The sequence below is a fragment of the Amblyraja radiata genome, chromosome 19, assembly GCF_010909765.2.
Source record: "Amblyraja radiata isolate CabotCenter1 chromosome 19, sAmbRad1.1.pri, whole genome shotgun sequence".
Classification (NCBI taxonomy): Eukaryota; Metazoa; Chordata; class Chondrichthyes; order Rajiformes; family Rajidae; genus Amblyraja; species Amblyraja radiata.
The window spans coordinates 47431460-47453341 of record NC_045974.1 but is presented as its reverse complement, the minus strand read 5'-3'; the positions used below and the strand labels follow the sequence as shown (position 1 = coordinate 47453341).

General features: G+C 45.1%; 1 long non-coding RNA gene across 2 annotated transcripts; it reads left to right on the top strand.

Annotated features, from left to right (window-relative positions):
- Positions 1–253: 253 nt before the first annotated feature.
- On the top strand, positions 254–21877 carry LOC116984196. 2 transcript variants are annotated; one of them, XR_004414914.1, is made up of 3 exons: positions 254–396; positions 3018–3110; positions 21749–21877. It is a non-coding gene; the product is annotated as an uncharacterized LOC116984196 (long non-coding RNA). The 2 variants fall into 2 exon arrangements; XR_004414915.1 differs by lacking the exon at positions 254–396 and adding an exon at positions 2175–2262.
- The last annotated feature ends 5 nt before the right edge of the window (positions 21878–21882 follow it).

The following is a 21882-nucleotide window of genomic DNA, read 5'->3' as shown; positions in this document are numbered from 1 at the left end:
TTCTTAAAAAGTGGGATAACATTAGCTACCCTCCAATCCACAGGTTTTAAATATGTTTTTTTAACTTTTCTGAAGGACCGACTTGGTGCCATTAACCACGTTTATTAGAGAGAGTACATTTCCGATGGGCTATTTTTTTATTTCCACAGTAATGCGGTTTTCTGTCATGTTACGGGTGAGGGGTGTTTAAGCTGAAACTCGTACTGCGGCGGGTAGCACCATTCCCACACAGGGCGGAGCTGAAAACCTCCCAGTTTATGGGCGGATCAGATTCACAGCTTGGGAGTCGTTGAAGTAAAACAAAAACACCCGCCCCATTGGTCCGAATGGAATAGCAAACACACAAGTTGTGAGATCTACACAGAAATCTAGGCAGAACGTGATTGCGATGGTGAGGTAAGGTTTGTCTTTGATGTTGCTACCTATGTTTCCTCCATTTGGCCCCCTCCCTTTCTTGCCACTTTCTGACCTGTCGTGGACCATTGGCCCGGTCGCTCTGTGAGGATGGGTGGTCAGGGCTGGATTTAGATGGAGAGGTCCTAAGCAAAGATCCTATAGCAGGATTTTGGTCCTAAACTGTTCCACTTGTGAGGCCCCTCCCAATCCCCCACAATTAGAGGAAGATGGTGCACCAGATTGACACCGATTTGCAGCAGAGCATGGCCAATGAGATAAGGGGCTGGAACCGGGACTGCTGCAGTCCCGTTTACCTCGAGATGGAATAAATTCTAGTTAACCCTTCAGCTCATTGCTAGACGAACATGCTGCGCCAGTCGATTGTCGATGTTTATCCCGCACATGAGAATTCAATCCGAAACTAAAACAACCCACAAAGAGAAACGTGTTCTCCGATTCAACAGAACACTATCAGATGTGAACACAGAGGGAGACGGGAATCGCAATAGACTCACGTTCATGAGACCATAAAAAATAACAAGACGAAGATTCTTGAGCATGAAGACGATTTGAATATAACCTGGCTGTAGGAATTCTGTCTGCGACATTCCAGGAAACGTCTTCGTCATCCTCCTGCCCGCTATTGCTCACTGACCTCTGGAGAGGAGAGTTATGTCACCATCTTTTTGTTATTTAAAAACTGGTGACAGAACTGTCCTCTCCAGAGGTCAGTTCGGATGTCTCTACCTGCGTGAGGGATTATTTCAACATGGATACAATTTAAGCGAACAGAAATCTTCTTCCTGCTATTTATATGGTATACCTGTATTTCTGTATTCCATGACTGCTCAGGAATCCTATCCACTGTATTCCGACCAGCAGAAAGGGTTACCAGGAATTTTAAAGCAACTTTATTCACAGCATTTAGTAGTAGATTGTCAAATCGGTTGGTCTTGGTTTCTGCAGCGAGACCACTCCCTGTTCTGTGGAATGTGAGGGTTGGAATCTATGCTGTGGACAGGCAGCTGCTTGCACGTAGATACTGAGCGCTGCAGCTCACAACAACAGCCACACCTTTTAAATCAATAGGGTGATTTCACGAAAGGTCACTGGAGTGTAGATCCGCACCCACGTGACCGCAACATTTAACTGGAGTACATGCGTCACTTCCGGTACATGTTAGTGAATGGGAAATCAAGCACTTTCACACCCGTTAAAAACATCGAAACCGGCCAGTTTTTGAGCTGCAATTTACTGTGCCAGTCGGGGTGACCATGAGGCACAGCTACCTAAATTTACAGTCCAAAAGAAAGATAGAAACTAAGGTAAATTCAAGAGGGAGCTGAAGGTGCAAAAACAGCGGAAGTGGTTAGCGGACATTTGCCGTGGAGATTTAAAGATCGAAAATATCGGGAATTATCGCGTTTGCTCGCTGCATTTCATCAAAAGTAAGGCATTATTGACTTTTTATCTTTATTCATTTGTCATATTTCATTTGATGAAATGCAGCGAGCAAACGCGATAATTCCCGATATTTTCGATCTTTAAATCTCCACGGCAAATGTCCACTAAGCACTTCCGCTGTTTTTGCACCTTCAGCTCCCATTTGAATTTACCTTAGTTTCTATCTTTCTTTCGGTTTCGATGTTTTTAACGGGTATGAAAGCGTGTTTTCAGCATCACTAACATGTACCGGCAGTGACGCATGTACTCCAGTTAAATTTTGCGGTCACGTGGGTGCGGAACTACGCTCCAGTGACCTTTCGTGAAATCACCCTATATTCACCTGACTAGCTGGAATGCAGTAAGGAAGAAACAATTTAAAAACATATCCGTGTGCAGTCAACACATCCTTGTGGAATTAAGGTGAGGCTATCACAGCTCAGATTTATTTCTGATCTTTGTTTTCAATCAATATTTAAAACGTAAAATGACATACATATTATCGGCACCATAATCAGTAGCGTGGGGACATAATTTAGTTTAGTTTAGAGATACAGTGGGGAAACAGCCCCTTCAGCCCACCGAGTCCGCGCCGACCAACCGCACATTCATCCACTTGGGCCATTTTTTTACATTTACCAAGTCAATTAACCCACAAACCTGTACGACTTTGGAGTGTGAGAGGAAGTTGAAGATCTCCGAGAAAACCCCCGCAGATCACGGGGAAAACGTACAAACAATGTAGAGACAGCACCCGTAGTCAGGATGGAACCCGGGTCTCCGGCGCTGCATTCGCTGTAAGGTAGTACCTCTACCGCTGCGCCACCGTGATCGCCCAAACGAAACTAAGCTGACAAACATTGAAGAGTTTATAAAGATCCGTGAGTAATGGCAGAGAAATTAAACAATCACTTTCTGTCGGTTTTCTGGCAATAGGATGCAATCATCTTCCAGTTCTCTGAGGAGATAACATTTAGAATAGAAAAGCGGGAATTAGGTAGTGGGTTGTATTTCGACTTTCAAATCTCTTTGTCGGTCGTTGTGTGAGCACAGATAGTCTATGATCTTGGGAGGACGGGTTGATTGGATCAGATATTGTGTGTGTTGGTTCACCAAGGCAACGTTTTCCTTCACATTCAATTGTTGCTTGACGGATATCTTAATATTGTTCATTCCAGAACCACAGAATTTTAGAACGCTTGTCACCATCATGGCTGAAGGTGGCGATTGTGGAAGGGATGCAGTGACATCTACATCAAGTAAACATAAAGGTTTGTAGAGCATTCTGTGAAATATAAATGTTGCCCTGACAATGGGCGTGGAGTTCGTGCAAATACTGAGGTTAACAAAAGAAGTGGAAATAGAGAAGGGGCTGAGCAGAGACAATTTACATCTTCAAGGACCGCACAGTCACATGTGGACGGATGCAGGAACTGTGTGATAAAACGCTGCATTTTGGTTTGTGTTATGACAAAAGTTGTCAGAATATCAATGTCCAGAATCAAGGGTCATACAGCGCAGAAATGGGTCTTTGACCCACAATGGGTCTGCCAGCTGCCAGTCCCTCTACACTCCTACCAATATCTGCAGATGCGCCGCGGTAAGCATTTTATCAAGGTGCATCACAGCATGGTTTTGAAAGAGGGAACTGCAAATTCAAGTTTAAACTGAAGATAGACAAAGTGCTGGAGTAACTCAGCGGGACAGGCAACATCTCTGAAGAGAAGGAATGGGTGATGTTTCAGATCGAGAAGAATGGTCTCGACCCAAAATGTCACCCATCCCATCCCTCCAGAGATGGTGCCTGTCCCGCTGAGTTACTCCAGCACTTTGTGTCTATCTATGGTTTTGTAAGAGCTCCATTCAAGACCTCAATAAGTTGCAACAAATTGTGAATGCAACTAGACGATCAGATAAACCAACATCCATACCATTAAATCAATCTACACTTCCCGCTGCCTTGGCAATGCCACCTGCACAATCAATGATGAGTCTCACGCCGATCATCCCCTCTTCTCCCATCTCCCACCATACAAGAGGTTAGGGACAGTTTCTTCCAAGCTGTTATCAGGCAACTGAACCATCCTCTCACTAGATAGCTAGTGGTTCCATCCGCTCAATTGAGGACCATCGGACTATCTTTAATCACACTTTACTGGAATTTAGCATACACTGAATCCCATTCCCATTTTCTTGTTCAGAACCTAGTGGCTGACTTGATTGCAATGTATAGCATTTTCTCTGGTTAGTACCATATAACCATATAACAATTACAGCACGGAAACAGGCCATCTCGGCCCTACAAGTCCGTGCCGAACAACTTTTTTCCCTTAGTCCCACCTGCCTGCACTCATACCATAACCCTCCATTCGCTTCTCATCCATATGCCTATCCAATTTATTTTTAAATGATACCAACAAATCTGCCTCCACCACTTCCAGTGGAAGCTCATTCCACACCGCTACCACTCTCTGAGTAAAGAAGTTCCCCCTCATGTTACCCCTAAACTTCTGTCCCTTAATTCTGAAGTCATGTTCTCTTGTTTGAATCTTCCCTATTCTCAAAGGGAAAAGCTTGTCCACATCAACAGCGCGGCAAAAAAAAGCTTTACACTGTCGCTTGGTACACGTGACAACAACTAAAGTAATTCCATTTCCCAGCACTCCTAGGTATGTTGCATACTATCCATACAATTCGAAAGTATTTTTTGCCATCAGCTGATAATTTAAATTTCCAAGCAATATCCTGAAGAATTTCCTCTGCATCTTCTCCAGTGCAAAGGCATCTTTCCTCCAACTGAAGGCTTATTCAACTCCCTATAAATTTGTATCCAGGCCGCCCAGCACTTGCATTCTATGCTGTAGCTAATGACAAGAATGCTAAATGCTGTGTGCTGCTGACTTTAGGGATCTATGGATTTGTACGGGTGTTTCTCAGTGGTCTCCAGGTCCTTGTCATTCATGGTGAATATCCTGGTTTATTTATCCCTGCAGCATGCGTTCGCTTGCCCTTATCAGGATTAAATTTTAAATGTGATTTCTCCGCCTAACATGTTGACTATTCATCCACAAAAAACTGGTCCAAATCCAGTTCTGGGGGTATAAATGCACAGTCAAGTGATCACAATTTTGGCAGGTATGCTGATAAATGTGAGGTGCTACACCTTGGCAGGACAAATCAAAATAGGACGTACATGGTAAATGGTAGGGAATTGAAGAATACAGTTGAACAGAGGGATCTGGGAATAACCGTGCATAGTTCCTTGAAGGTGGAATCTCATATAGATAGGGTGGTAAAGAAAGCTTTTGGTATGCTAGCCTTTATAAATCAGAGCATTGAGTATAGAAGCTGGGATGTTAAGTTAAAATTGTACAAGGTACAAGTGAGACCAAATCTGTAGTATGGTGTACAATTTTGGTCGCCCAATTATAGGAAGGATGTCAACAAAATAGAAAGAGTACAGAGGAGATTTACTAGAATGTTGCCTGGGTTTCAACAACTAAGTTACAGAGAAAGGTTGAATAAGTTAGGTCTTTATTCTCTGGAGCGCAGAAGGTTAAGGGGGGACTTGATAGAGGTCTTTAAAATGATGAGAGGGATAGACAGTTGATGTGGACAAGCTTTTCCCTTTGAGAATAGGGAAGATTCAAACAAGAGGACATGACTTCAGAATTAAGGGACAGAAGTTTAGGGGTAACATGAGGGGGATCTTCTTTACTCAGAGAGTGGTAGCGGTGTGGAATGAGCTTCTAGTGGAAGTGGTGGAGGCAGGTCCGTTGGTATAATTTAAAAATAAATTGGATAGGCATATGGATGAGAAGGTAATGGAGGGTTCTGGTATGAGTGCAGGCAGGTGGGACTAAAGGAAAAAAGTTGTTCAGTACGGACTTGTAGGGCCGAGATGGCCTGTTTCCGTGCTGTAATTGTTATATGTTATATGGTAACTGAAAGGCCAAAATCAGGAATACTTGAAACAAAATTATCAGATTATGTCAAAGTAACAAGCTTCCAAATTTGATATTGGATATCTGGAGATAACATAACACAAGTTTCAAGGGCAGCTTCTTCCACGCTCTTATCGAATTTGTGAATGAACCCCTCAGAAACAAGAGATATATTCCTGTTCTCCCAATTTACCTTTTTACCTATTTACGTCTTCCCTATAGCGGCAGATTTTCATATTTTTCGAGAAATTAACTCCCTAGCCGCTAAATGGATAAGCATGGTTAAAGGGGGTGTCTTCGAAACACATGCGAGCTCATCACACAGGGACCTTCAGAGCTTCTTCTCAGATAAGTCTTCAACAACCCAGTCCTTTGATTAATAAATGCTTTATTGTTGATAGAAAGTAAAATACATCCAAACTTCTTCCGACGTTACTGCAATCTTCATCGAACTCCAGCTTATTACTTTAAACATTAGAAAACTCCTCGTGTCTCCGTAACACGGGCATGATCTCGTTTAAAACTCGCATGATCGAACCTTCTCCCTGTTCGCTCCAAATACACTAAAAACTAAACTTCTGCGTAAGCATCTGAGCTCCAAAGACGCCCCAAAACACGTCATAAATCCCACCCACAATATAACGGGCAATCTAAAATTTAAAGGCACATGCCATCATCAGTGACATGCAAAACAGGCCAAATGGCCACTACATATCAGCCCCTAATTGTTCCGAATACATAATGAGGCAATTACTAATAAACATTAAAAAGTGGCCATAAAGGCTTAACATATAGACTTAGCAAAAAGTCAGGGAATTAAACCCCGGTGGCTCCTCGTCGGGAAATTGAACCCCGGTCTACCGCGTGACAGGCGGGGATACTAATCATTAAATGAACAAGGAAAAAATAGCATGCACTATATATCCGCAATCAGAATTCTTCATCGACTCTTCCATCTTCACTTTCACCTTCTAGAAGCAAGCTCAACTTGGTTATTACAAACAGTGGTTTTAGTTCAAAGTCGTTTCGTGTGCAACAAACCCTTAAAATCAGGCATGATACCCAGTATATCGTTCGAAACATTATAATCCAAAGCTTTGATAGCATGAAACGCTTTCCTCCATGTCCGATCAACTCGTGGATGTGTTGTAACAGTAATGTTGAAGTGTGAAAATCCTTCAAAACATTAACAGGATCTTCACCAATAAAGTTCACCGTTAGGTTTGATTTAATGTCCGGATCATTAGCAGAGATTTCAAATCCTAGCTCAAGCCTTGGTTATTCTCTGTCTGGCTTACAAGGAGATTTTAGTTCATTGATCCATCTCTTATCGCTTAAGAAACGGTTCTCTGGAAACCTCATTCGCAGAATTTTCTTCTGTGTTAACATATTTCAATTGTACAACATGAGTAACTCCCAATGCTCTTTCCATTGGCAGATAGTCTTTGTTCAAATCCAACTCTCTGGTTTCTTTGGCTCTATCATCTAGTGGAATGCTTTCACAATTGTCGCTGTTCCACTTAGAAAGTATAAATCCTCCCTTATTACAAAGAGAAGTCAGATGTTCTACTGGTAGAATTGCTTCCTGCTCAGTAGACATGGATTTTAAGCAATCATCCTGGTATAAATTATTTTTCAAAGAGATTCTTACTTCATGAAATGTACTATTCTCGCCACCCTTGTGTTTCAAAGTCTGGGTATGTTGCTCTGCCTTACGACGATTATTCAGCAGATTAACACTTTCTTGTTTGAAAGATAAGTCCACACAACAGCGTCCATCAGTTTTCACTGAGTAGTTCATAACATCCATGAACTCCTCATTCTACATCTCTTCAGATTCCTTGCTAGTACTTTCATTAGAGTCATGATTGTATGGTTCTTCATCACCGACTTTTATAATTCATCAGTAGACATTTGATTAACAGCAATGGCAGGACAGTTCTTCTGATTTCCGATTTTGTGGTTCCTTTTCAAGGAGCCATAGATAACCCATCCAAGTCGGGTTTTTGTAGCATACGGTCCATCCCCTTGGCTCCTAACAATCTGTTCAGGGTCCAAAGCCTTCAAAACATTCATTCCAATAAGTAGATCAACACTAGAATTTATTTCAGATATCTTGACATCCTTCAGGTAAGCCCATTGCTTTAAGCCCATGTCTTGGTATATTTTGACGACCAACAGGCATAGTTCCATGCGTAAACATTTCAGATATCGGTATAAAATTATTTTCATCCAAACTGGACATCTCCATACTCGTAATGTAATGACTCATGCTCTCTTTATCTTTAGTCATGGTACGTAATCGAACCTTACTCTCTTCTGTGATATTCAGTCTTCTCGTCAGGTTTTCTGTACAAAAGGTAGCCAAACTTCCGTGATCCAGAAAAGCATATGTTTGCAACACAGTGTTCATCTTGTTGTTCCTTACGTGTACTGGTAAGATATAATTTTACTCACTCCTGCGGCTAGTTTCTTCTTGGCCATGCCTGCTTTTCCATTCTGAACTTTGGGAGTTGGTACAGCACTGTACAAACCTTGTTGTGCTTTGAGTTTCGCAGAGACTCATCATCTGGCCTGTCAGACACCACACTGCTTGAATTTTCATCTTCGATTCTGGCACCTTGTTGCTTTGCACTTCCAGCTACTAAGTTGTGGATAATTTCAGATAACCACTTATCAGCCTTTTCCGTTAAACCATTGAATATCTTCCTCTTGTCTTCATCCCACTGGATATGTCATCTGCATTGTCCCCAATACAGCACCAAGCACAGCAGTACATCTTGTTTCTTGCCAACCTCCTGGTAGAGGTTCCATAGTTGTCTCATATTAGATTTCACCGTGATCACGTTCTGTTCTGATTGCATTAGTTTCTTTTGTTTCTCAATTAATCTGGTAACTTGGTTCCATAATTCGCTTACCTCATTCCCAGTTTCTCTCAGTTAGTGTATTATCTGGAGCAAGATGGCGCCTGCCTGCGGCGACTTTTGCGGAGCTCCGGCACATAAAAGGCTCAATTACAACTTCCAACAACTTACCTGGATCAGAAAAAGGGCAGAAATCGGTGCCGTTTCGGACAAGCTGCTTGAGCACCTCAAGGCTCTCGCAATTTTGTGATCTCCCGCAGCTGCGGGAGCCCCGGACTTTAAACGTTCCCCCGCTGGCTGTGGAACTCCCGACCCAACTGAGGATCCCAGGCACGGTACCTGGAGACCCCAGGATGACTCCCAGAGCCGACGGGCTGGATCTTTCAGGAACAACGGAGCTGGAGCTGCCGACTTTGAGGGAACCCCCGTTCGTTACGGAGCTGGAACTGCCGTCTGTGAGGGAATCCCCGTTCCAGCGCAGGTTCGCAGAAACAGCAGGTACAGTAAACACAGTACCTGGAAACAAAGGGGAAGCCTCCATTGTGTCCGGAAACGTGGCTGACGGGCAGGACTTCAGGTTAGAATGAAGCGCAGGGGACTTCGGCCCCCTCTCCCTATCCTATTGGCCAATGTACGGTCCCTTGAAAACAAAGTGGAGGTATTAAGGGCAAGGCTGCTTTATCAAAGGGAGCTGAGGGAATGCTCTGTGTTCTGTTTCACAGAGACATGGCTCACCCCCAGCTCCCCAGACTCAGTGGTCCAGCCTGAAGGGTTCTCCATCCACCGTATGGACCGTACCTTGGCATCTGGGAAAGGGAGAGGAGGGGGCGTCTGCCTCATGGTCAACTCTGCGTGGTGCTCAGACGTGGCAGTCCTGTCCAACTCCTGCTCTCCACACCTCGAACATCTGGCGGTGAAGTGCCGTCCCTTCTACCTCCCAAGGGAATTCAACTCCTTCATCCTGACTACGGTCTACATCCCACCCCAGGCAGATGTCCGTCTGGCACTGGAGGAGCTGCACGCCATGGTCAACAAACACCAGACGTCTTACCCCGAGGCATTTACCACTATTGCTGGGGACTTCAATAAGGCAAACCTAAAGAAATCACTCCCTAACTTCCACCAACATGTCTCCTGCTGCACCAGAGGACCAAACACCCTCGACCACTGCTACACCACCATCAAGAATGCCTATCGTTCTATCCCTCGCCCTCACTTCGGTAAATCCAACCATACCGTGGTGCTGCTTCCTCCTGCCTACAGGCAGCAATTGAAGAGCGCACCCCCAGAAGTGAGGACAGCACAGAGCTGGTCGGGAGGGGGGGGGGGGGGGCAGAAGAACAACTCCAGGACTGTTTGGAGTCTGTAGACTGGGCAATGTTCAAGGACTCGGCAACGGACTTGAACGAATACGCCACAGTCATTATAGACTTCGTAAAGAAATGTGTGGAGGACTGCATCCCTACAAAAACCTTTCGAGTGTTTCCCAATCAGAAACCTTGGATGAACTTTGAGATTCGCACTCTTCTGAAGTCCAGACACAGGGCATTCACTTCCAATGATACAGTGGCCTACATGAAGTCTAGATACGACCTTGGTAAGGCCATCAAAAAGGCCAAAAGGGACTTCTGCTCTAAACTGGAGGACGAGACAGATGTTCGGCAGCTGTGGCGGGGCCTGAATGCAATCTCCTCTTACAAGGCGACACCAGGAGGCAGCTCGAATGTCGGCGAAACATCACTCCCTGACGAGCTCAATGCGTTTTACGCACGCTTTGATACGGAGAATAATGATGTGCCTTCCCGATCCCCCATTCGCTGTGATGGCATTTCAGTCTCAGTCACAGAGGCTGACGTCAGGAAATCCTTCAGAGGGGTGAACCCCCGAAAAGCACCTGGACCTGATGGTATACCCGGTCGTGTTCTAAAAACCTGTGCTGACCAACTGGCTAGAGTTTTTACAGACATTTTCAACCTCTCACTTCTGAGGTCTGAGGTCCCCACCTGCTTTAAAAGGGCATCAATTATACCGGTGCCCAAGAAGAATAAAGTGACATGCCTCAATGACTATCGACCAGCGGCACTAACGCCGGTGGTGATGAAGTGCTTTGAGAGGTTGATCATGGAGCAAATCAACACCTACTTCGACAAAAACCTGGACCCACTGCAGTTCACTTACCGCCACAACAGATCAACGGTGGATGCGATCTCGCTGGCCCTCCACTCCGCTCTTGACCACTGGGACAACAAAAACTCATATGTCAGGCTGTTATTTATCGATTACTGCTCGGCATTTATCACAATCATCCCCTCCAAGCTAGTTACAAAGTCGCAGAACTGGGTCTATGCGCATCCCTCTGCAATTGGATCCTCGACTTCCTCATTCACAGACCACAGTCTGTTCGTATTGGTGGAAATGTGTCAGCCTCGATAGCAATCAGCAAGGGAGTACCTCAAGGCTGCGTGCTCAGCCCCCTGCTATACTCACTCTATACTCATGACTGCGTAGCCAGTCACAGTGCGAACTCCATCATCAAGTTCGCTGACAGCACTGATGGGGATGAGTCAGAGTATAGAAGAGAGATCGGCGACTGTCCATATGGTGCCAGCACAATAACATGGCCCTCAACACCAGCAAAACCAAGGAACTGATTGTGGACTTTGGAAGGAGTAGGAGGGGGCCCCAAGCCCCCATTTATATCAATGGGTCGATGGTTGAAAGGGTCAAGAGCTACAAATTCCTGGGCGTGCACATCTCTGAAGATCTTTCCTGGTCCGAGAACACTAATGCAATTATCAACAAAGCTCATCAGCGCCTCTACTTCCTGAGAAGATTACAGAGAGTCGGTTTGTCAAGGAGGACTCTCTCTAACTTCTATAGGTGCACACTAGAGAGCATGCTGACCGGTTGCATCGTGGCTTGGTTCGGCAATTTGAGCGCCCTGGAGAGGAAAAGAAGTCTACAAAAAGTAGTAAACACTGCCCAGTCCATCATCGGCTTTGACCTTCCTACCATCGAGTGGATTTATCGCAGTCGCTGCCTCAAAAAGGCTGGCAGTATCATCAAAGACCCACACCATCCTGGCACACACTCATCTCCCTGCTACCTTCAGGTAGAAGGTACAGGAGCCTGAAGACTGCAACAACCAGGTTCAGGAATAGCTACTTCCCCACAGCCATCAGGCTATTAAACCTGGCTCGGACAAAACTCTGATTATTAATAACCATTTTCTGTTATTTGCACTTTATCAGTTTATTTATTCATTCATGTGTGTATATATTTATATCATGGTATATGGACACACTTATCTGTTTTGTAGTAAATGCCTACTATGTTCTGTGTGCTGAAGCAAAGCAAGAATTTCATTGTCCTATACAGGGACACATGACAATAAACTCACTTGAACTTGAGCTGTTTCTTCTCGATACACGAGTTCTCTGTAGCTCTCTGTGGATTTGATAACTTGTTCCCATATCGAGTTTTCCTTTTCTTGGATAAGTTGTCTGTCTGGTCTTTCACCACCACCCTCAGGCGTGAAACTTTCTTCATCTTCTGATTCCATAATTTAAAGAGGTCTTGGCAGATGGCCAAGTCTTTAAATTAATCGAACAAAGTGTTCTGCTAGTAGCTCTGGCTTTGTTTTATCAACATTTCCATCAAAACCAAAACATACTGATAACATCTCCCTAACCCCAGGTGCTAAAAGATGACGATAATTCAAATGGAAAATGAAACGATCCAAGGTCGGTCTGGCTGGAATCTTCATACAGACTGGAAAAACACTTTCTGAGTCTCTGTTACATTTGTCGTTTAAAATTAAAGCTTGTAGCTACAAATTCAAAGAAATACAATCGATTTGTACTCACAAATCCTGTGATACATCTTCAGATATGTCTTGATGCTGTCGATAAACCTCAACGCCACCTCTGGCCGAGATGTATTATTTTCAGTTCCTCCTGGAACCAGTCTCTACTGGCTAAAACCTCTTGGAGAATCTTAGACAATCTCTGGGACTAGTATTTTTCCTCCAGTTGCACAACTGGAACCACTTTCTACTGGCTAAAACCTCTCCGAGAATCTTAGCCAATCTTCTGTCCCAATTTCTGGGACTTTTATCACCCCTATGACGGCGGTCTCCTTCGACTTAATCTTCTGTCCCCATTTCTGAGACTAGTATTTAACCCCCCTGCCGGAGATTTGCTTCGATTTAATGTAGCAGCAGATTTTCATATCTTTCGAGAAATTCCCTAGCCACTAAATGGATAAGCATGGTTAAAGGGGGTGTCTTCGAAATGCATGCGAGCTCATCACACAGAGAACTTCAGAGCTTCTTCTCAGATAAGTCTTCAAAAACACAGTGCTTTGATTAATAAATGCTTTATTGTTGATTGAAAAGAGTAAGACACATCCAAACGTCTTCCGACATTACAGCAATCTTCATCGAACTTATAACATTAAACATTAGAAAACTCCTCATGTCTCAGTAACACTGGCATGATCTACTTTAAAACTCGCATGATCTCGCATGATTGAAGGGTTAACCTTCTCCCTGCTCGTTCCAAATACACTAAAACCTAAACTTCTGCGTAAGCATCTGTGCTCCAAAGACGCCCAAAAATACGTCATAAATCCCACCCACAATATAATGGGCAGTCTATAATTTAAAGGCACATGCCATCCTCAATGACATGCAAAACAGGCCAAATGGCCACTACACACCCCGTCAATGACATTGCACTTTCTCTAAGGAACAGCTGCGCTGTAATGCTGTGAACTACATTCTCCACTCTGTATCTCCACATTTTCTCCATCTGTTCTTCAGTTTCAACTAATTGTATGTGTGTGGTATAACTGATTTGGATTACATGCAAAACCAAGCTTTGGTACATATTTTTTAATGCACGTACAGTTAAAATGAACGCACGACTGAGGAGTTGGTGCAAGGGTCGGAGATTCAGATATTTGGACAATTTGGATCTTTTAAGGGATAGAGGTGACCTGAACTGGAAGGAGACTAACATCCTGGTGGGCAGTTTTGAAAGTGATGCAAAGGAAGTTTTAAACTGATTGGCTGGTGGACATCATCCAAAGTAGCATTCAGACCGTTCAAACTGAGATGTCAGTGGACGAGCACGATGTGACCTATGACTACTCTTTAATTAGCTTTGAAACCTTGCGGAAAACAACAGTTCTGACCTTCAATGTAAAATTCTAAATTGAATGGTGGAAGTCCACCTTTGTCAATATGAGATAGGAACATACATTGGAGTAAGTCGTATGTGGGTAAAGGGACGTCTGCAAGGGGAAGTTTTAAATTATGACAGTGAGATTTCAAGATATGCATATTATTGGTGAAGTGGAAGTAAGGAACCCAGGATGATGAGAGAAATTGAGACTCTGGTTATGGAAAAGGAGACATGGGTTAGGGATAGGCTGCTCATATCAATGCTTTCCTGGGGCAAGGGTGAGAGGTTGAGGAGCATACTTAAGCATCTGGTAAATGCAAGGGTGGAGGAGTCTGCTTCATGACCAATAACAATTGGTGCAACCCTGGAAATATCAAGATGCTTTCCAGTTCCTGCTCGCCGGACCTGGAGCACCTGACGATCTCATGCCGCCCATTCTACCTTCCCCAGGAGTTCGGCTCAGTGAGCATCACAGCTGTCTACATTCCACCACAGGCGGACACTGACATGGCACTAATGGCCCTACACGATGTGTTATGTCGACATCAAAACAAATACCCGGATGTGGCTATGGTGGTGGCTGGAGATTTTAATAAATCAAATCTCAAGAAAGTCATGCCAAACTTCTACCAACACATCACGTGTGCCACCAGGGGGGAGAGAACTTAGGACCACTGCTACACGCCGTTCAGGAAGGGCTACAAGGCCGTTTCACTCCCTCCCCTAGGAAAATCTGACCACACTGCCATTTTCCTGCTGCCGGAGTATAAACAGAGGATAGTTCGGGAAGCGGTAGAGATGAGGGACGTAAAGCGGTGATCCGAGCAGTCAGAGGCCATGTGGCAAGATGCATTGTGTGATGTCGACTGGAATATGTTCGAAGCAAGTTCCAGTGACGTCAGTGAGTTCACGGAAGCAGTCACGGACTTCATCACAATAATAACCGACAACATTGTCCCCACGGTAAGGGTAAGCACCTTTCCGAACCAAAATCCCTGGGTGGACAGGTCCGTTCGTGTGGCCTTGAATGCTCGCACTGCTGCCTACAACTCGGGCCTGGCATCAGGAAACATGGACGTCTACAAGGCAGAGTCCTACCGACTGCGAAGGGCGGTGAAGGATGCAAAAAGGAGGTACAGGGACAAGATGGAGTCACAGATGGAGCAGCAGGACACCAGAAGCCTGTGGCAGGGGTTACGGATTGTAAGTAACTACCGGAGCACCCCTCCCTCATCCGCAAGTGCCAGCACCTCCATAGCTGATTACTTGAACTCCTTTTACGCTCGTTTCGAGAGGGGCAACACCACTCCAGGTCTGCCGACTATCGACAATACCGCCAGCGGGCTGGCTACCGAAGCTGAAGGGAGGAATGTGCACACATTCTCGCTGTTCCAGCACGACGTGAGGAGGGCTCTGACATGGGTGAACACGAGGAAAGCTGCAGGCCCCGATGGCATCTCGGGGCGAGTACTCAAGTCCTGTGCTACGCAGCTAGCTCCAGTGCTCACTACATTATTCAACCTCTCCCTGGACAAGTCCGTGGTCCCTGCCTGCTTCAAAAAATCGATCATTGTACCGGTACCAAAAAATGCCACCCCAGCCTGTCTGAATGACTACCGTCCGGTGGCCCTTACCTCGGTAGTCATGAAATGCTTTGAGTGGCTGGTGAAGAATCACATCTGCGCCTTCCTCCCTCGCAACATGGACCCGTTGCAGTTTGCATACCGTCCGAACAGATCCACGGACGATGCGGTCTCCCAGGTCTTGCACACCGCTCTCTCCCATCTGGACAGCCAGCAGGGGGGCTACGCGAGGATGCTGTTCATAGACTACAGTTCAGCCTTCAACACGATAGTCCCCACCAGACTGGCCGGGAAGCTACTGGAATTAGAGCTCAACACCCCCCTGTGTGCCTGGGCCTTGGACTTTCTCACCGCCAGACCCCAGGTAGTCAAGATGGGAGGGAATACATCAAAGTCCCTCACCCTGAGCACAGGATCGCCCCAGGTTTGCGTCCTCAGCCCCCTATTGTACTCCCTGTACACACATGACTGTGTGGCTAGGTTCAGCTCCAACTCAATAATTAAGTTTGCTGATGACACTGTGGCGGTGGGCCTGATCTCAGACAACGATGAGAAGGCCTACCGGGAGGAGGTGGCTGATCTAGCACTCTGGAGCCAGGACAACAGCCTCCTCTTGAACATCAAAAAAACTAAGGAACTGATCGTGGACTTTAGGAGGGCACATCATCCGAGGACGTACACTCCATTGAGGATAAATGGGGATCCTGTGGATAGGGTGAGCTGTTTTAAATATCTGGGATGCCACATCTCTGAGGATATGACATGGGCATCACACGCTGCAGCACTGGTGAGTAAGGCAAGGCAGCACCTTTAAGACCTCAGGCAATTGAGGAAATTCAGAGTGTCTCCGAGGATCCTCCAGTGCTTCTACTCAGCGGCTGTGGAAAGCATCTTGTCCGGAAACATTACCATCTGGTTTGGGAATTGCTCTGCCCAGGACAAGAAGGCTCTGCAGAGAGTAGTGCGTTCGGCCGAACGCACTATGGGAACTTCACTCGCCCCCCTGCAGGAACTATACATCAGGAGGTGCAACTCCAGAGCCAATAAAATCATGGGAGACCCCTTCCACCCATGCAACAGACTTCCAGCTGCTACGGTCAGGCAAACGCCTCCGTTGCCATGCTGTGAGAACGGAGAGGTTGAGAAGGAGTTTCTTCCCAGAGGCCATTCGGACTGTAAACTCCTATCTCACCAGGGACTAACTTTACTGAACGTTTTTCCTTCCATTATTTATTATGTAAAAGAATATGTGTGTTTATGATTGTGTTTATAGTTTGTTTGGTTGTTTGTTTGTTTGTCTTTTTGCACAAAGTCCGCGAGCATTGCCACTTTTCATTTCACTGCACATCTCGTATGTGTATGTGACGAATAAACTGACTTGACATGAGGAGGGCAAAAGGGTGCACATGGTGGTACTTATAATTAAGGAGAAGCCAAATAGATTTTACAACTATATTAAAGGAAAAGTGGTAACTGGAGAGTGAAAGGATACCCTCAGTTGTCCTCTACATGTGAGTGCAGTTGCATTACAGTCGTGGTGATGCTGGATGTCCTTAACATTGCAAAGAAAAAAACAGTAAACTCGAGACTGGGAACCACGCGAAGAATGAAAGCTATAGTAAGCCTAATGTTTTTGGTAAGGCAGTTACGGGAGAGGATATAAAGATGTATGTGTATTTGACAAGACAGGTATTGGGGATGGTCAGCATGATTTTGGGTTTGGAGGTCGTCTTTCACAAATTTGATTGGCTCTTTTGATGAAGTAACTGAGAACATTGATGAGGGCAGGGCCAGAGACAGAGTCTATACAGATTTCAGCCGATAAGATTGCCTGTGGTAGGTTAGATTGTATGGTGTCTTAGGGGAGATGTCTAACTAGATACAGAATTGGCTTGATGGCTGGATGCAGAGCGAATATTGCTTTTCAGATCGGAGGTCTGTGAATGGTGCGCAACTTGGGGTCCATGTTGGGCCCACTGCTAACTGATCTGAAGAAATGTATTAAATGAGGATGCACAACATATCTTTAGTAAGTTTGAACATGAATGTTTGGGAAGTTGAACTAGGACAGGACCTTCACGTTGAACGAAAGCACCCTGGAGAGTATCGCCCTGGAGAACTTTGAATGCACAGCGTTAGAGTCCAGGGCTTGATCTTTACTACGGGTAATGTCTGCATGGAGTATTTAGTTTCTCCCTGTGACCTGCGCGGGTTTTCTCCGGGTGCTCCGGTTCCCTCCCACACTCCAAAGACGTGCAGATTTGTAGGTTAATTTGCTTTGTTAGAACAATGTCCATGTTGTGTGTAGGAGAGTGCTATTGTGAGGGTTTCGCTGGTCGGCACGGACCATTATGCCCATTATGTGTAAACTTAATTAAACTACTTATGTCCCAACACATGGCATCACGAGTGTATAATGGTGCTTTTGGCATGCTGGCCATCATCATTCTGGAAATTGAGTATAGAAGTTGGGACATTATGTTACAATACATTGACCCACGTGTATTTTGTCAGTTTAGTAAACCTATTTCAGAAAAGATAACATTGATCTGGAAGGTTGTGCTAGGAAGATTGACGGGGATGTGCCCAGTTCCTGATGGCATGAACTATAGAACGAGGTTGAGCCGGCTAGGACTTTATTCTTTGGTGTGCAGGAGACATTAATCTTAGTTCTTCAGGAGTGTGGTACTCTTGGGTCTGTCCAGAATTTGTCCTCCCAGCTCAGTTGAAATGTCCAAGAGGGAATAGACAATAGACAATACACAATAGGTGCAGGAGTAGGCCATTCGGCCCTTCGAGTCTGCCATTCAATGTGATCATGGCTGACCATCCACAATCAGTACCCCGTTCCTGCCTTCTCCCCATATCCCCTGACTCCGCTATCTTTAACAGCCCTATCAAGCTCTCTCATGAAAGTACCTACAGAACCGGACTCCACCACCCTCTGAGGCAGAGAATTCCACATACTCACAACTCTCTGTGTGAAAAAGTGTGTCCTCATCTCCATTCTAAATGCTTTATCCCTTATTCTTAAACTGTGGCCCCTGGTTCTGGACTCTCCCAACATCGGGAACATGTTTCCTGCCTCTAGCGTGACCAAACCCTTAATAATCTTAACTTTTTCAATAAGATCCCATCTCATCTTTCTATATTCCAGAGTGTACAAGCCCAGCCGCTCCATTCTCTCAGCATATGACACTACAGCCAACCCGTGAATTAATCTTGTGAACGTACGCTGCACTCCCTCACTATCAAGAATGTCTTCCTCAAATTAGGGGAACGAACTGCACACAGTACTCCAGGTGTGGTCTCACTAGGGCCCTATACAACTGCAGAAGGACCTCTTTGCTTTTTGCTTTCTTCTCTGCATGCTGTGCCAGCATGGTTACTTTCATTGAATGACGAACAAGGACCACCAGATACCATTTTGTTGTCCTTCCCATTTTACCAACTTGACACCATTTTCATAATAATCTGCCTTCCTGTTTTTGCTACCAAAGTGCATAACCTCACATTTATCCATAATAAACTGCATCTGCCATGCATCTGCCCACTCACCCAACCTGTCCAAGTCATCCTGCATTCCCATGGCATCTTCCTCACAGTTCACAATAGCACCCACCTTTGTGCCAACTGAAAAATTGCTAATGTTAATTTGAATCCCTTCATCTAAATCATTAATTTATTTTGTAAATAGGTGCTGTCCCAGCACCGAGCCTTGCGGTACCCCACTAGGGGTTTATATTTATTTTGCTTTCTTCTCTGCATGCTGTGCCAGCATGGTTACTTTCATTGAATGACGAACAAGGACCACCAGATACCATTTTGTTGTCCTTCCCATTTTACCAACTTGACACCATTTTCATAATAATCTGCCTTCCTGTTTTTGCTACCAAAGTGCATAACCTCACATTTATCCATAATAAACTGCATCTGCCATGCATCTGCCCACTCACCCAACCTGTCCAAGTCATCCTGCATTCCCATGGCATCTTCCTCACAGTTCACAATAGCACCCACCTTTGTGCCAACTGAAAAATTGCTAATGTTACTTTGAATCCCTTCATCTGAATCATTAATTTATTTTGTAAATAGGTGCTGTCCCAGCACCGAGCCTTGCGGTACCCCACTAGTCACTGAAAGGGACCTGTTAATCCCTAATCTTTGTTCCCTGTCTGCCAACCACTTCTCTATCCATGCCAGCACTCAACCCCCAATACCATGTGCCCTAATTTTCCCCATTAATCTCCTATGTGATACCTTATCAAATGCTTTCTGAAAGTCCTGGTACACTACATCCACTGGCTCTCCCTTGTCCATTTTCCTAGATACATCCTCAAAATAATCCAGAAGATTAGTGAAGCATGATTTCCCCTTCGTAAATCTATGCTGACTAGGACCGATCCTGTTACTGCTATCCAAATGTGCGGCTATCTCATCTTTTATAATTGACTCCAGCCACTTCCCTACCACCGCTGTCAGGCTAACTGGTCCATAATTCCCTGTTCTCTCTCTCCCGCCTTCTTAAAATGTAGGATAACATTAGCTACCTTTGAATCCATAGGAACTGATCCTGAGTCGATAGAAAATTGGAAAATTATCACCAATGCATCCACGATTTCTAGAGCCACTTCCTTAAGTACCCTGGGATGCAGACCATCAGGCCCTGGAGATTTATCAGCCTTCAGTCCCATTAGTCTACACAACACCATTTCCTGCCTAATTTGGATTTCCTCCAGTTCCTCCGTCACCCCAGATCCTCTGGCCACTAGTACATCAGGAAGATTGTTTGTGTCCTCCTTAGTGAAGACGGTTCCAAAGTACCTGTTCAACTCATCTGCCATTTCCTCGTTCCCCATAATAAATTCACCTTTTTCAGTCAAGGGTCTTAACTAATTTTTTCCTCTTCACATACCTAAAGAAGCTTTTACTATCCTGCTTTATATTCTTGGCTAGCTCTTCGTACCTCATCTTTTTTCCCCGTATTGTTTTTTTGGTTATCTTATGTTGTTCTTTAAACATTATCCAATCCTCTTGCTTCCCGCTCATCTGTGCTACATTTAACATCTCTTTTATTTTTAAATTCTCCCTGACTTCCCTTGTCAGCTACGGTCGCCCCTTACTCACTATCCTTGTCAGCCACGTTCCAGATTCCAGGACTACAGGAGAGGAGCGACTGGGTGGAATGGTCGCCGAGAACAAATGTGGGATGCAGCAAGGGGGAGGTGGGAGGCACTGAGAACAAATATGGGGAGGGGCAAGGGAAGGTCGCAGAAGACAAAGGTGGGACTCGACAAAGGGCCAACAAAAACAGGGGACCAACGGGAGGTCACGGATAACAAAGGGCAGCCCAGAGGGGATTGTGAGAACATAGGGGGACACATCGGAGATCACTGAGAACGAAATTTACCCAGTGGTGGGGGGGAGAGAGGTTGTTGTTGTGGCAGCTTGCAGTGGCAGGCTGGTTCGCCGTTGAGAGCTGCAGATAGAACTGTTCCATTAACGTGGCGACTCTTGTGTATGGCCAAGCTGCGGTCTGCTGTATACTTTTACAGGGTTGTGTGCAAAACAAAGCATTTCACTGTACCTCGGTACATGAGAAAATCATTGAATATTGTGAGTGAAGGGCGATCTTATAGAGATGTATAAAATCATGCGGGGAAATAGATAGGGTGTATGCACAGGTATTTCTTTCCTCAAAGTAGAATAATCTGAAGGGCGAAGGCTTAAGGTGAGAGAGGAACCATTTAATAGGGAACCTGGCGGTTAACATCTTCACGCGGAGTGGTGGGTTTCTGGAACAAGCTGTCCGGTGTGGCAAATAAAGTGGGTACAATAATAACGTGTCATAGAGTTGTAGAGTGATACAGTGTGGAAATAGGCCCTTCCGCCCAACTTGCCCACACAGGCCAACATGTCCCAGCAGCACTCGTCCCACCTGCCCGCGTTTGGCACATACCCCACCAATTCTGTCCTATCCATGAACCTGTCTAACAGTTTATTAAACGTTGGGATAATTCCAGCCTCAACTACCTCCTCTGGAAGCTTGTTCCATACACCCACCTGTGTGAAAATCTACCCCTCAGATTCCTATTAAATCTTTTCCCCAAAAGACATTTGGACAGTGTGGTTTAGAGATATTAAGGTCAAACCGTGGATTGATGGGGGATTTTGGTTAGGTTGAACCAAAGAGCCTATTTTTTGCTCTGTATTTAAGACGACCATTAACTTCCACTTGTCCCAGAATGTCAGCTCAGATTGCTGCCGGCTATTCACAACCTGTGGTTTTCTCAATTAGAAATTGCTCTGCAACCGGGAATTTTTTATTTCAGGTGGGAAATTAACTCAAGTGGGCAAGGTCCTCAAAAGACTTTGGCCAGGCACCAAATCAAAGAAAGATGGCCAGAACACAGGAACAACGACAGAAAAGCAAAGTCGGATTGAGAGTAGAACCTCAATGGGATGT